The 11,923-nt window shown below is 39.7% G+C and overlaps 1 protein-coding gene across 4 annotated transcripts in view; it reads right to left on the bottom strand.

Moving 5' to 3' along the window:
- zic6 (zic family member 6) overlaps positions 1-11,923 on the bottom strand; it is a 96,165-nt gene that overhangs the window by 664 nt on the left and 83,578 nt on the right. For all 4 annotated transcript variants that reach the window (XR_007450084.1, XR_007450086.1, XR_007450085.1 and 1 more), the window contains one exon: positions 99-305. The gene's annotated coding sequence lies outside the window, so the exon portion shown is untranslated. The remainder of the gene's footprint in view (positions 1-98; positions 306-11,923) is intronic.

Below are 11,923 nucleotides of genomic sequence, written 5' to 3'. Positions count from 1 at the left end.
AGCACAATCAAAAATGCGTAATTTCACATTTTGATCATTAGGAACTAATTTTTCAATTTTTCTTTATGCTTTTCTTTCCGAGCAAAGGGTGTCTGCACCTCATTATATTGTACTTGCTCTGTCGTCAATCGGGGCCTGCAGAAGTGAGACATCTTTCTCATCGTTCCCCCGTGGCCAGGTAATTATCCTAATCTACCTTCCTCCTGTGCTGCAGCTCCTGTGCCACACTGGCTCGGACCACCTCTGTGGCTTCATTATCAGTGCTGGGACTCATTAATGGCTCCGCGGCCTCACTGTGCAGGCTGCTGGCAGAGAGAAAACCACGGAATAGGAGAAGAAGAAGGAGCAGGAGGAGGAGGAGAACAAGGAGAAGAGGGGAGAAAAAATGAGACACTAAAGAGCAAGGGGCTGCCCTGGAGGTTAACATCTCAATCATGAGGGACAATACTTGCGAGTCCAACAGCTTCAGCTCCTGAAAAGTCATCGCTGGCTGGCGAAAAACGAGGCTATAGGGCATAACAGTGTCAAAGAGGAAGTCAGGAGATCGGCCAAAGTGCTTCCTGCAGGGCAAAATGACCATGAAGTGAGTGTGTTCGAGGTCGCCATGTCCACGTGTGTGTGTGTGTCCCTTACACACCCCCACCTTGCGTGTTTATAACCTCACAACATACAGAAGGACTGGGGGTGGGAATTCAGTTTCACTTTTTTTTTCCTGATAAATGACACCCTGACAGTTGGAAAAAATGTTGGGGTCCCTGAACAGATTTCTCAGTTACAAAAATAAAATGTGTTGGATTAGACAAAGACAGACATTTTACATTCTACTTTTGAACCCCAATGAGAGCACTGACAAATGCCACCCCACCCCCTCTCCGTCTGTGCCATGATTGTTTTTTTCTCTCCAGAAATGTCATATAGTTAAGAGGTGATAATTCTATATGGCACAAACAGACACTGACGTCTTCCAAGTGTACATAGCATATAGGCTGACACAGATTGAGATGGTGTAACATGTCTTTGCATCACTCTAAATAGCCACTCGAGCTTTGCTCATTCTTTATATACACTCAAAGATTCCAGCGGAAACTTTTTGAAATGGATGAGGAACTCAAACGCAGTGCCCTAGAGGTGAGAAAAAATATTCTTGGGTTGAAGTTACTGCAGACCTCAGTGATGTGTGAAAATCTATAGTACTCGTGTTCCTGTGTAGATGTAGAAGCCTTCCTTCCAGAAAACAGACATACATACAGCACACCGAGTCCTCTGAGAGCTGGTGTTAACAAATTCTGTTTGGTAAGGGCAGCAACCACCAGATCATACGTTAAATGCATGCTTAAAAAATGCTGATGGATAAGGCATGTTGAGCATGTTTGAATGCGCTTGGGCTTCAGCGGGAAGGACAAACCATTTTAAAGGTTAAATATTACATGCAAAACTTGACTGCAGCTGCCACCACTGTGGTGTACACTTATATTATGATAGAGTGTAAAAATGTAGATAGGCATGCACCATTCAAGAAGCAAAAATGACCATTTGTATATCAAATAGTCACCACATGTTACCTTGAATTTGTTAGGAGCTTTGCTTCTCTTCTATACCACCACAGTGAACGGCGAATCCAAAAAACACAAAAGATTCTTCATGAATTAAAGTAAACAGAGACACATTTAACAACAGCAAAACTATATCAAAGCATTCATTTAAAAGCTCACACAACTTGTGCAGTTTAATGCAAGTTTGATTTATCCAGCCATATGCTCAGTACTTCTGGAACACACTGCAATTTCACAATGACACTATGATTTAAAACGTATCAGTACAAACAGTCTCATGCACGCCCGAGGAGTGTGCCGAGGCACACCAACACGTTCTCATCCCAAAGTCAAATATTGCTGCTTTGTTAGTGGACATACACATTCAAATACGATGTGCTACGTACCCTCTTGTGTCTGTTACGGACGTTCAGGGACGGCGTCTCCACTTACGTTTGTTAGATGCATTGTGTCTCCTCAGAGTGCACTTCCAGTTTCACAGGAATTGTACAGTTTCTGCTCGTTACAGGACATACAGCCCTTTGCAAACTAAAGTTACAACGTAAGTAAAACACTGCGGGGTTTTTTTTAGTTTTAGTTCCTCAGGTTTAGGCTACAAAACTGTGGTTAGATTTAGGCAACAATAGTATGTGGTTCAGTTTATTAAAAAACATATAAGTTGGCTGAACATTCACATGGGGAACAAACAACAGGCTCCCTGGTGAACATCTGGAATTTGTTCGATCCATCCACCTCCCCTCTTGCCCGCCCTTTACGCACTTACTCACTCTTTATTTTATGGTAGTTGCTTGTCTTCACGCGTCTGTTTCTGACGCTGACGTCCACTGACACGGTGCTGGTATTTGACAACTCGGATTGTTGCCCACTTCCTCTAAAACTGATGCGCTGTCTGATGCTGACATCACTGACAAAGTGCTGGTATTTGACAGGTAAAGAGTGAGAAGGGGCTGGGTCCATGCATGCGTTCGAACTTACGCTACTAGGTGCACTACTCGTAGGCGGAAGTTTTTGATATTGTAATATTTTAGCAAAGATGGCTGCCATATTTGGGAAGTACTGGGCATATGAGTGGATAAATGAGACTTGGATTATACTGCACGAGACGTGTTTGTAAAAGGATGTTTTGATATAGTTTTGCTGTTGTTAAACATGGTCCCTTATGACTTCAATTCATGAAGAATGTTTGCCTATTTTGGATTCTCCGCTCACCGTGGAGGCATTGAATTCAGGGTGACACATGATGAGTAGCTGATATTTTGGGTGGAGTATTCTTTTTAACACCTCCATACTTAAACATCCTCTTTCACCGATGAAAATTTAACTGTGCACTTTGAGGTCTGGCGTTCGAGTGACTGGGAGCAAATCATCTGCAAATAAGCAGAAACATTCAGTAAGTCACAGGACTGCAGGTACAATATGAAGCCTCAAAGTAAGACTACTGAGCTCAAGTTATGATCTAATGAGCTCTACCGACCCACGAGCGACCAGGACAGAAGACAAGTTATAGTGCAGTGAGTGGCTTCTGAGTTAAAGGGTCAGTTCACCCAAATTACAAAAACTCTTTTACTTACAAACAGCAGCTCTGGAAGTGTTGAGCAATGCAGATAGTTTTGTTTAATCTACCTGGGTTATATCCATCTCTGAGGTTTCTGCCTCCACTCCTAAACAAGACTGTCTCTTCATTATATCTTTCCATTGAAAACTTTTCACAGTGAGTTCTGTTGATTGCAGAGAGAAAGAAGGACAAGGTTTCTGGAAAAAGAAAGATTTTTTAAAATGTAAATGAGATGAATATATCAAAACCTGGCTGAATCAAACCAAATCTCATTGCATGGATACAAACCGCTACAGGCAAATGAAAAAATAGAATATTTCTTTATTTGGGTAAATCAACCATTTAAAATGGAATTTAAAAAACTGCCATTGAATCAGGAGCTCACTATTCACACTCCAGTCCCATGCAGGTTACATACTGGAGCTTAAGGAGGGTCTCATGTTCGAAGTTGCTCGTGACACTTTGAGCCAAACAGAAGAAATCTGCTGGCAGTGCAAACTCAAAGAGATAGTGTGCGGGTGGATTGAATGGCTGGTGTAAAGCATTGCCCTCAGTGCTGGTGGCTGAAAGATATATTGGAAAAAGAATATTTAGAAAATATTAAATATCAAGATCAACAAGAAAACAGTTCAACAATCACCAGAAGAAAATACTGGCATTGTACGTTAATGCAAACCGCATATGGTACATTTGTACGTTTTGTACGTATTACACCAACGTTTGTAAAGTGACAAGATGTCTGCCATGCTGCAGACCACAGTTAGCCAGTCATTGCTGTGTTCTCGTGTTCCCAGCAACTTTGTAGGCACCAAACGTTGCTGTTTTCCAGAGTGTTTGTTTTTTACAGACATTGTTGCTGTTCTTGCTGATATTGTGGCCTAAGAGCGGTTGTTTTTTTACCCAGACATCTACTTGTCTGTACCCCAAATAGGGTATTTTAAGCCACAACATGATAATTTCCAAACCATAGCCAAGTGTTTTTTGTGGCTCAACTTAAACAGGTTAGGTTTCAACATGTCTGCTACCAGTGGCACTAGGAGCTGTAATCCTATACGCACTGTGCGTACATTATTTTCAGTGATTTATTATCCTATCTTGAAAATAAAATCATGACAAAAGAAGCAGAGCGTGTCTTTGGGTTCTTTTCACTGATGAATGTGCCTGAGATGCATTTTTTGGCTGCATCCACTCACTATGACACAAATACATTTGGATGCCGATGATTGGTGCATGTCACAGGCCAGAGGTCAGTGTTTGATAAACATTCCCGGCGCTCAATTGTGATGCTAGGCTCGCATTATTGTGTTACTTAACTTGTGCGTTAGCAAGCAAAAGTAGTTAGCAGTGGTAACGTTACTGGGAACCTACATGTTAAAGGTACCTTACAGCTGTGTACTATGGAATATAATCCTGCCGGTGCCACTCTTTGCTACATAATAGTGAGCAAACGTAATGTGTCCGAGGCTTGCATTTTTTTCTGGTAATTAGGCTGCAAAAACATTTTTGTATTCACATGTTGACAATTTACTAATATTTTACTCATATTTTATTATTTATTCATATGGATGTAATTGTGAAGCTGTGTAACTGACATGGCAGCAGAAAGGAAAATATGACAGAGCAGCACAGGAACTACGCACCATCTTATACAGTGCATTTCAAGGTCCTTCTCCTATAAAGTAATATTTTTCTTACTTTAATTCACCACACATCCCCACAACTTCACTTCCAGTGTCATTAACCAGTTTTAATTTCATAAAAAATGGTCTGTATTTCCAAAATGAGCCAGATAAGACAGCTCTGAGCTCAAGCAACATTATTGTCCTCTTGAAGATAGGTTAGTTCATCTTTGGAAAAAAAAAAAAAAAACTATGCTAGAAAATTAGGATATTGGCAGACTTTATTTGATTGAACATTCAGAGTAAATGACTAAGCGCCTCGCCCTCCTGCTATAGTGAGGCTAAACACTGAAATGGTTCCAGTATAAAGTACCTTTTAGGACACCTATATTTGGTAAGCATATAAACGGATGAATTAAGGTGACAGTAAATGCGCATGCTTGGGGCTCAGGAGGATATTAATACATTCTCCACCCCAACATTGTTGTCAGAGTCAGATGGCACGTGCACTCATCAGAGGGGTGTAACTCTGTGTGGGGTTTGGTGCAGACAAGCATGAAGACATGCTTTATTTTTTGTCAGGGGTAATGTGATGATACTTGATGCTACGACAATCTTTTTTGCGCAGGATTCTGAATCAGAAACGTGCTATAAATAAATATGCTAAAACGGGTTCCGATGGGTTTTTCGGAGAGAGAGAGAGAGAGGGAGAGAGAGAGGAAAAAAAAGATCTGCTTCAAATGCTTCTGTGTTTTCTTCCCACAAGAGCCCTTTTAGTTAGGAAAGAGTTATTGAAGGTGAGAGGGAAAAGTAAAACCTTTTCTTGGCCTTTCCAGGTCACAAGACAGCTTGAAAGGTAAAGGTCTGCTTATGTGAGCACTTCAATTTCTCTGTAGTAGATCACAACCTTTTGTTTATCATCCTGTGTCATGCTGGTAACGGTGTACCTTTCCGCCTCAGGTGTAGTGCTGAGCAATACAGCTATATAACACCGAATGTTATGAGTTATATGACTTGTGTGTGTGAGACTTCTCAGTGTATGCAGGGGAGGACAGTAAAGGGCAGTGGAGGGACAGTTTTTTCTCTCACATGTAAAAACTCAAACCTTACTCACTTCTATAAAAGATAATGAGGGAAAACAAAAACCTGCTGTTCTGCAGCTTTGCTTTGACAAACCAAAATAGGATCCAGCTCCCTCACAAACAAGCATGTGTATAACAGAGGAAATATGGGGTTTCTTCTCTCTAAAGGCTTCTGAAAAATACACAAATAGCACTCATACAGAATATGGTTTACAAAACACAGTCATGCACAATGTTTTGCTGTATTTTGACTAATTGCAGTGCGTGTGTTCATGTGTACCTTTACAGAAATGTGATATGGTTGTTAAATTGCAGCTGACATTTTGAAGTAAATAAAGCTATCAGCTGGTATACAGGCAGGAGTGACAAATCCATAACAGATCTCAGAGACTGGAGTACATGAATTATAATGTTTATTAGTGAAATATACTGAGCATCAAAGTTAATTCTTGACCTTGGAAACAACAGTTTTACCAAATAATCTTAACTCAAGATCCTCTTACCAGCCTTTCCCTGAGCTTTCAATCAAAAATATTTCACTATATAAAATATTCAGTAAGAATTTCTACTGTTAACAATCCTTCCATTTATTGTTCAGATTTTTACATGAATAATATGCCACTCACCATCACCACGACTACCTTTTAAAACTAAAAAGGATACTGAACATGCAATGGTGGAAAGTAAATCGAGCACTGTAGTTAAAGGAAAACTTTTTTTTCAATCTATACAGTATTTTCCCATGTTTTTGTGTCTAAGTGACTAACGGGAACAACATTATTTGAAATTGATCCGGTACTGAGCGATTAGTGCTGCAGTCAGCAGCTGTGAAACAGGGTGCAATAGGGGCAATCGCACACGATCAAAGTATGTCCACTGAAAGTGCTTGTTTTGCCACCGACAGGCTCAGATTGTTATTGTATTATTATAGTGTCTGACAAAGAAATGAAACATTTTTCTTTACCTTTTACTCAATCAAGTTGGTTTGTTATTGTGTTTAACCAAGTGTAGCACAAGGAGAAGGGAAAGGTGAAGAAAGGTAAGGTAAATATATAAAACATGTGATGATCTTATAAAGTCTGATACATTTGTTATAGAGTAACTACCAAACAGTAGATGAAAGTAACCAGAAGGAGCTCTACTTTAATTAGCAACAACACCAAAATGCATCTTCGGCATTATCACATCAGTATTTACTGTCTATTCATGTTGTATATAATATAATATATAATTATTTAACACTCACAGGGGCCCTTTTTGTGCATTTGTACTTTAAATTTTGATAGTTTAAAGGGACAGTTCACCCCCAAATCAAAAACACATATTTTTTCCCAGCCCAGTTACCAGAAGAAAATGTTTGCATTATACATTTCTGCACACTACAAATACATTAAATTTGCATGTTTCATACGTGTTATATCAATGTTTCTAGAGTCCATTTTTTTAAACCAAGACATCACAGCATTTTCCAGCAGTGTTTGAGCCATGAAACCTGTTTTTTTTTTTTTTTTTTTTTTTAAACAGACACATCGCAATGTTTCCCAGCCATTTGAGCCACAAAAAACTAGTTTCTTTCTCTGCTTATCCTGCACCTTTTGTGCTATTGATCAATCTAGATTGTTTTGGTGTGAGTTGCCAAGTGTTGGAGATATCCGCCATAGAGATGTCTGCCTTCTCTCCAATATAATGAAGCTTGGTGGCACTCAGCTTGTGGTGCTCAAAGCGCCAAATAAAGGGGAAAAAAACCTCAACAGCAATGTCTCTTTCCAGTAATCATGATCCAGTCACTCAAGATAATCCACAGACCTTGTTGTGAGCAGTTTCATGTAGGGACTATTTTCTTTATACCAAACTACACCCACCAACCGTATCACCATGCAGAAGGAAGAGTGCATCTACTGCTAGCTCACCTAGCACCACTGAGCTAGCTAACATTATAGCTCAGCCAAGAGTACACCATTAATGTTTACATCTTGCGCTGTCATGAGCACGAGCCTCTTGTCCATGAGTAGATGCATGCTTCCTTCTGCGCAGTGATATGGTTGGTGGGTGTAGTTCAGTAGAAAGCAAATAGCTCCTACATGAAACTGCTCACAACAAGGTCTGTAGGTTATCTTGAGCAACTGGGTCATGATTTCTGCAGAGAGACATCGCTGTCGAGTTTTGCAAATGTATTTATTTTTTGACACTTTGAGCACCACAAGCTGAGTGCCATCTAGTTCCATTATATTTGAGAGAAGGCAGACATCTCTACAGCTGATATCTCCAACACTCTGCAGCTCACACCAAAACAATCTAGACTGATAAACAGCACTACAGGTAAGAGGAAAAATACATATTTTTGATGTTGGGGTGAACTGTCCCTTTAAGTTAATTTTGGAGTATGAAATTTACTATATTTACACTGTGGTATTGCTACTCATATAAGTAAAGGATGTGAATACGTCTGTCTCTCATGAATGTGAATATAGAAACAGCTGAAATATCAGGCTGGGTCACTTACAAAAGCCACTGCTGTTCTTTGCACCTAAGTGCCTAACAAGGTTATTTCAAAGTCAATATGTGCAATATAGCAGACAGTGTAACTTCTGCCAATATTTCCTTCCCCGTATAAAAACTACAATCATCCCTGAGATCAACAAGAGAAGAAGGCGGATCTGCTGAGCAGTGCAAGATGTGCTTTAAGCCCAGATCATGAGTCAGGTCACAGAACCAGGTTAGACAGCCCACAGTGACCCAGTCACACCGAAAGAAAACGTGTTTATTTCCATTTCAAAGCTACAGTGTGACAAAGTATAAAGCGTACTCTGATCCCCATCTGAAGCAGTGTGCAAGGTGTGCTTTTAGCTTTACAGAGGACTGTGTTAGTCAAACAATGGGAGAGCATTAAAACATGCCAATAGAGGAGTATTAGTCAACAGTCTGAGTCAATACACCCCACTGGGCTGCATGTCTTCCTACAAACACAAGCAATTGCTTTAGAAGGCTTCGGCACTAGATAGAAACATCAATTACAGTAAATTACACCAAAACAGTGTGAAACACATCAATTTGTTAAATCTCCTGAGCTGTCTGAGCTGTTTTGGATGAAAGCAGAGCAGAGAAGTGGAGTAAGATAACATTCAATAGCCCTAAGATACAGTACATTGCCCTATCTCTCCTTGGTCGTGTTTATGCATTGAATGAGGGAGTTATTTATATTTTGATTCTTGGGGACTTACTTCGAAGGCATTACCAAACACACAGAGAAACCGGCTCAAAATATTGTTTTTCCTGTGCGCAGCCTACTTTTTAAATGCAGAATTCAAAATAAGAGCGCTCTGTGCCATGACTTTAAATATACATCAGCTGCACTGTGTGCCCAGTTTCCTGTTGGCTCCCACACTTTTTATGGAATAAAAGTAGTTATTTCAGTTTGGTCCAAGTTCATAGAGTTGAAAACACTTGCAGAGGCAAGGTCAAAGGCACTTTGTGTTTATTAAGGCTTTTACATCAAAGTTAAAGGACACAGGTTGATAAATTCTGCGGTAAGCCTACATTGAGACAATGAAAACAAAGGGATAAAACACCATCTTGGTTTACACGCTCGCTTTCCTGCACAGAAGAACCACAAATGATAGCTTTCTAAAGGTAGCAACTATGCTCCGAAACGAAAACGTCCAATTTCTACTAAACTTTGTAGTGCTTCAATGACTTCCCTTGCTATGGTTGATTATCCGGGAGGGGTGTTGGTTGCTGGGGACAGATGAAGATTTGGCTGTTTCAGGGAACATTTTGGGGAGGAGGGCGGGGGGGCTGGAGTAAATGAAAGACAAATGCGAGTAGTGCCCACTCAGCTATTTTCCCAGTCAAGATCAAAGGCACGCCGGACTGGCCGCTCCACGGGAAACTTGAGATGGGTCCTGCCTTTGTTTGCTGTTGCTAGGAGACCTGCAGAAGGCTGAAAGTGTTTGCAGTGGGGTACAACATCAAAACCATTTCCAATATAAATTTTTAAGACAGCCATGTATTTGTGTCCCGGGCTTTCAATTTACTGAGTACACTGAAAACACTAACAAATAATGGCTCATCCCTGTGTTAGTCGCCGAATAAATTTCTTGGTGTTTGTTTAAAAGAGAAAAATCGTTACAGACAATTGCACATGTGCACACTTAGAAAGGGCACTTGTCAGCAGTGTGAACACTTTGCATAGTCTCAGCGCTTTGATAGTATGTAAGCACAGCTGTGTGCATGCACAAACTAAATTCAACAAACAGCCATAAAAGCAACACTTTTTTTTGTTTTGGTGCGGGAACACACAACACGTGAAACTGCACACACAACTTAAATGTAGTTTGATATATTTATAAGCTTAGGTTTGGCTTCCCAACAAAGCTAATTATGATGCTGTTATCTATTAATGGGCCCCATGATAGTAAGGGTGGCTAGACATGTGTCACAGAGAGCTCATTACATATCATTAGTTCGACACTCCAATAATGTCTACACCTGCTGAGCAGAAGATAATGACTTGGCCCCTGATATTTGCAGGACTATTGTCTACCAAGCAAAGCACCACCAGGAGGATAGGTCCACAGGCTGGAGAGCTGCATGAAACCTGATAAAGCTATACAATAACCTAAAGTACACATGCCTTTTTTATTTGTTTTAAGCTACTGTGAATGCAGCATTTGTCGAAATAGCATTTGGGGAATAGCTGTAACTCATTAAAATAAAAACCAGCATTCCTACCATCTGTACATATGAGGTTTTTATATAATTCTGGGAAAAACTCAGGAGATGTATTGCAATTAAGATAAGCAATTAGCTATTTACCATTTATGATGGTTGCTTACATCCTCATGATAGACTTTTCCTGTTTGCTTGATCGCTTCAGTAGCTCTGGATCACCCACTGTTACATAACCTCGTCTGAATAACTTGACCTCGTCTTAATTTGAAATGAAAATCCACATTTTAAAAGTGAGCGTCGGCTAAATCCTGTACTTATATGGGAACTATGCGCCAATTTTCAAAAGTCAGACATTTTATTCCTGTGGTCAGACAGTCCAAAAAGTATTAGTAAACATAAACAACTTTCCCAAATCAAAAGCTAGAGTGCTAAAACTCAAATTTTTGATGTCAGAGGGTATAGAGTCTGGAGCTGCTGCATAGACAATAGATTTGAAAAGATGTTATAGATGACACTGAGAGCACCCAGGTGAACGTTTTGAGTATTCGAGCACATTTTCTGTTTCAGAACTGAGAACACTACAATAGAATAAAGCAGGGCAGCATGATTTACACTTCTTATCTTGTATATTTGTATATTATGCCAGATATTTAATTAAAACTATAAAACTGGACCCAGTGGCCTGCAGAACCCACTGGTTGTTACTGGTTGTGAATGTTAAATTGTGGTTACTTTGCTTAGTGTTACTATAATTTGAAGCATTCTTTGGCACAAGAATTTCCTTCATGATAAATAAACTTCTATTGAAGTGAGAAAAAAAATCATCTTGTGACTATTTTGACAGATATGAGATATGATATGAGTCACAATTTTAGTGGGAGTGGTAATTTTTGCATTTAATTTTCACTGATAATGTGATTTCTGCTGGGGTCTGTACCAAACAAGCATGTTCCTTTTGATCTGGAATACGATTTTTAGGCCGGGGCGTCTCTGTAGCACCACAGTTCTTCATATATATTGTGACACATTTCACTTTTATCAAAAAAATATTGCAGCTCCTGCGATTTGCATATTTCCCCTTGGCTTTATTGTGATCTTTATAATATTTCAATTAACTGTACAGCCCTAGAATAAAGCTCATTATTGTGTATGAAAAAAAAAAACCTTCACAAAATCAGTCTCCCATTCATTGTCTATGAAGCAGCTCCAGACTTTATACCTGATGACATCACATGTTTGAGACTTACCTCTCTGGTTTCTAGCTTTGAGTGAGCTCATGTTCTTGAATACTGATTGAACTAACAGGACCATGGAAATAACATTCTTCATTTAGGTGGTGTTCTTCTTTAACTCAGTTAAATACACACCTGATGAAAAGCAGTGAGTGTTACGTTCTGCTGTGTGGGTCCGCACATAGTATGGAATCTATCTTGTGACTACTGG

This window comes from Epinephelus fuscoguttatus, linkage group LG9 (genome assembly GCF_011397635.1).
Source record: "Epinephelus fuscoguttatus linkage group LG9, E.fuscoguttatus.final_Chr_v1".
Classification (NCBI taxonomy): Eukaryota; Metazoa; Chordata; class Actinopteri; order Perciformes; family Serranidae; genus Epinephelus; species Epinephelus fuscoguttatus.
The sequence above is the reverse complement of the archived record's forward strand: the minus strand, read 5'-3'. Positions and strand labels throughout refer to the sequence as shown.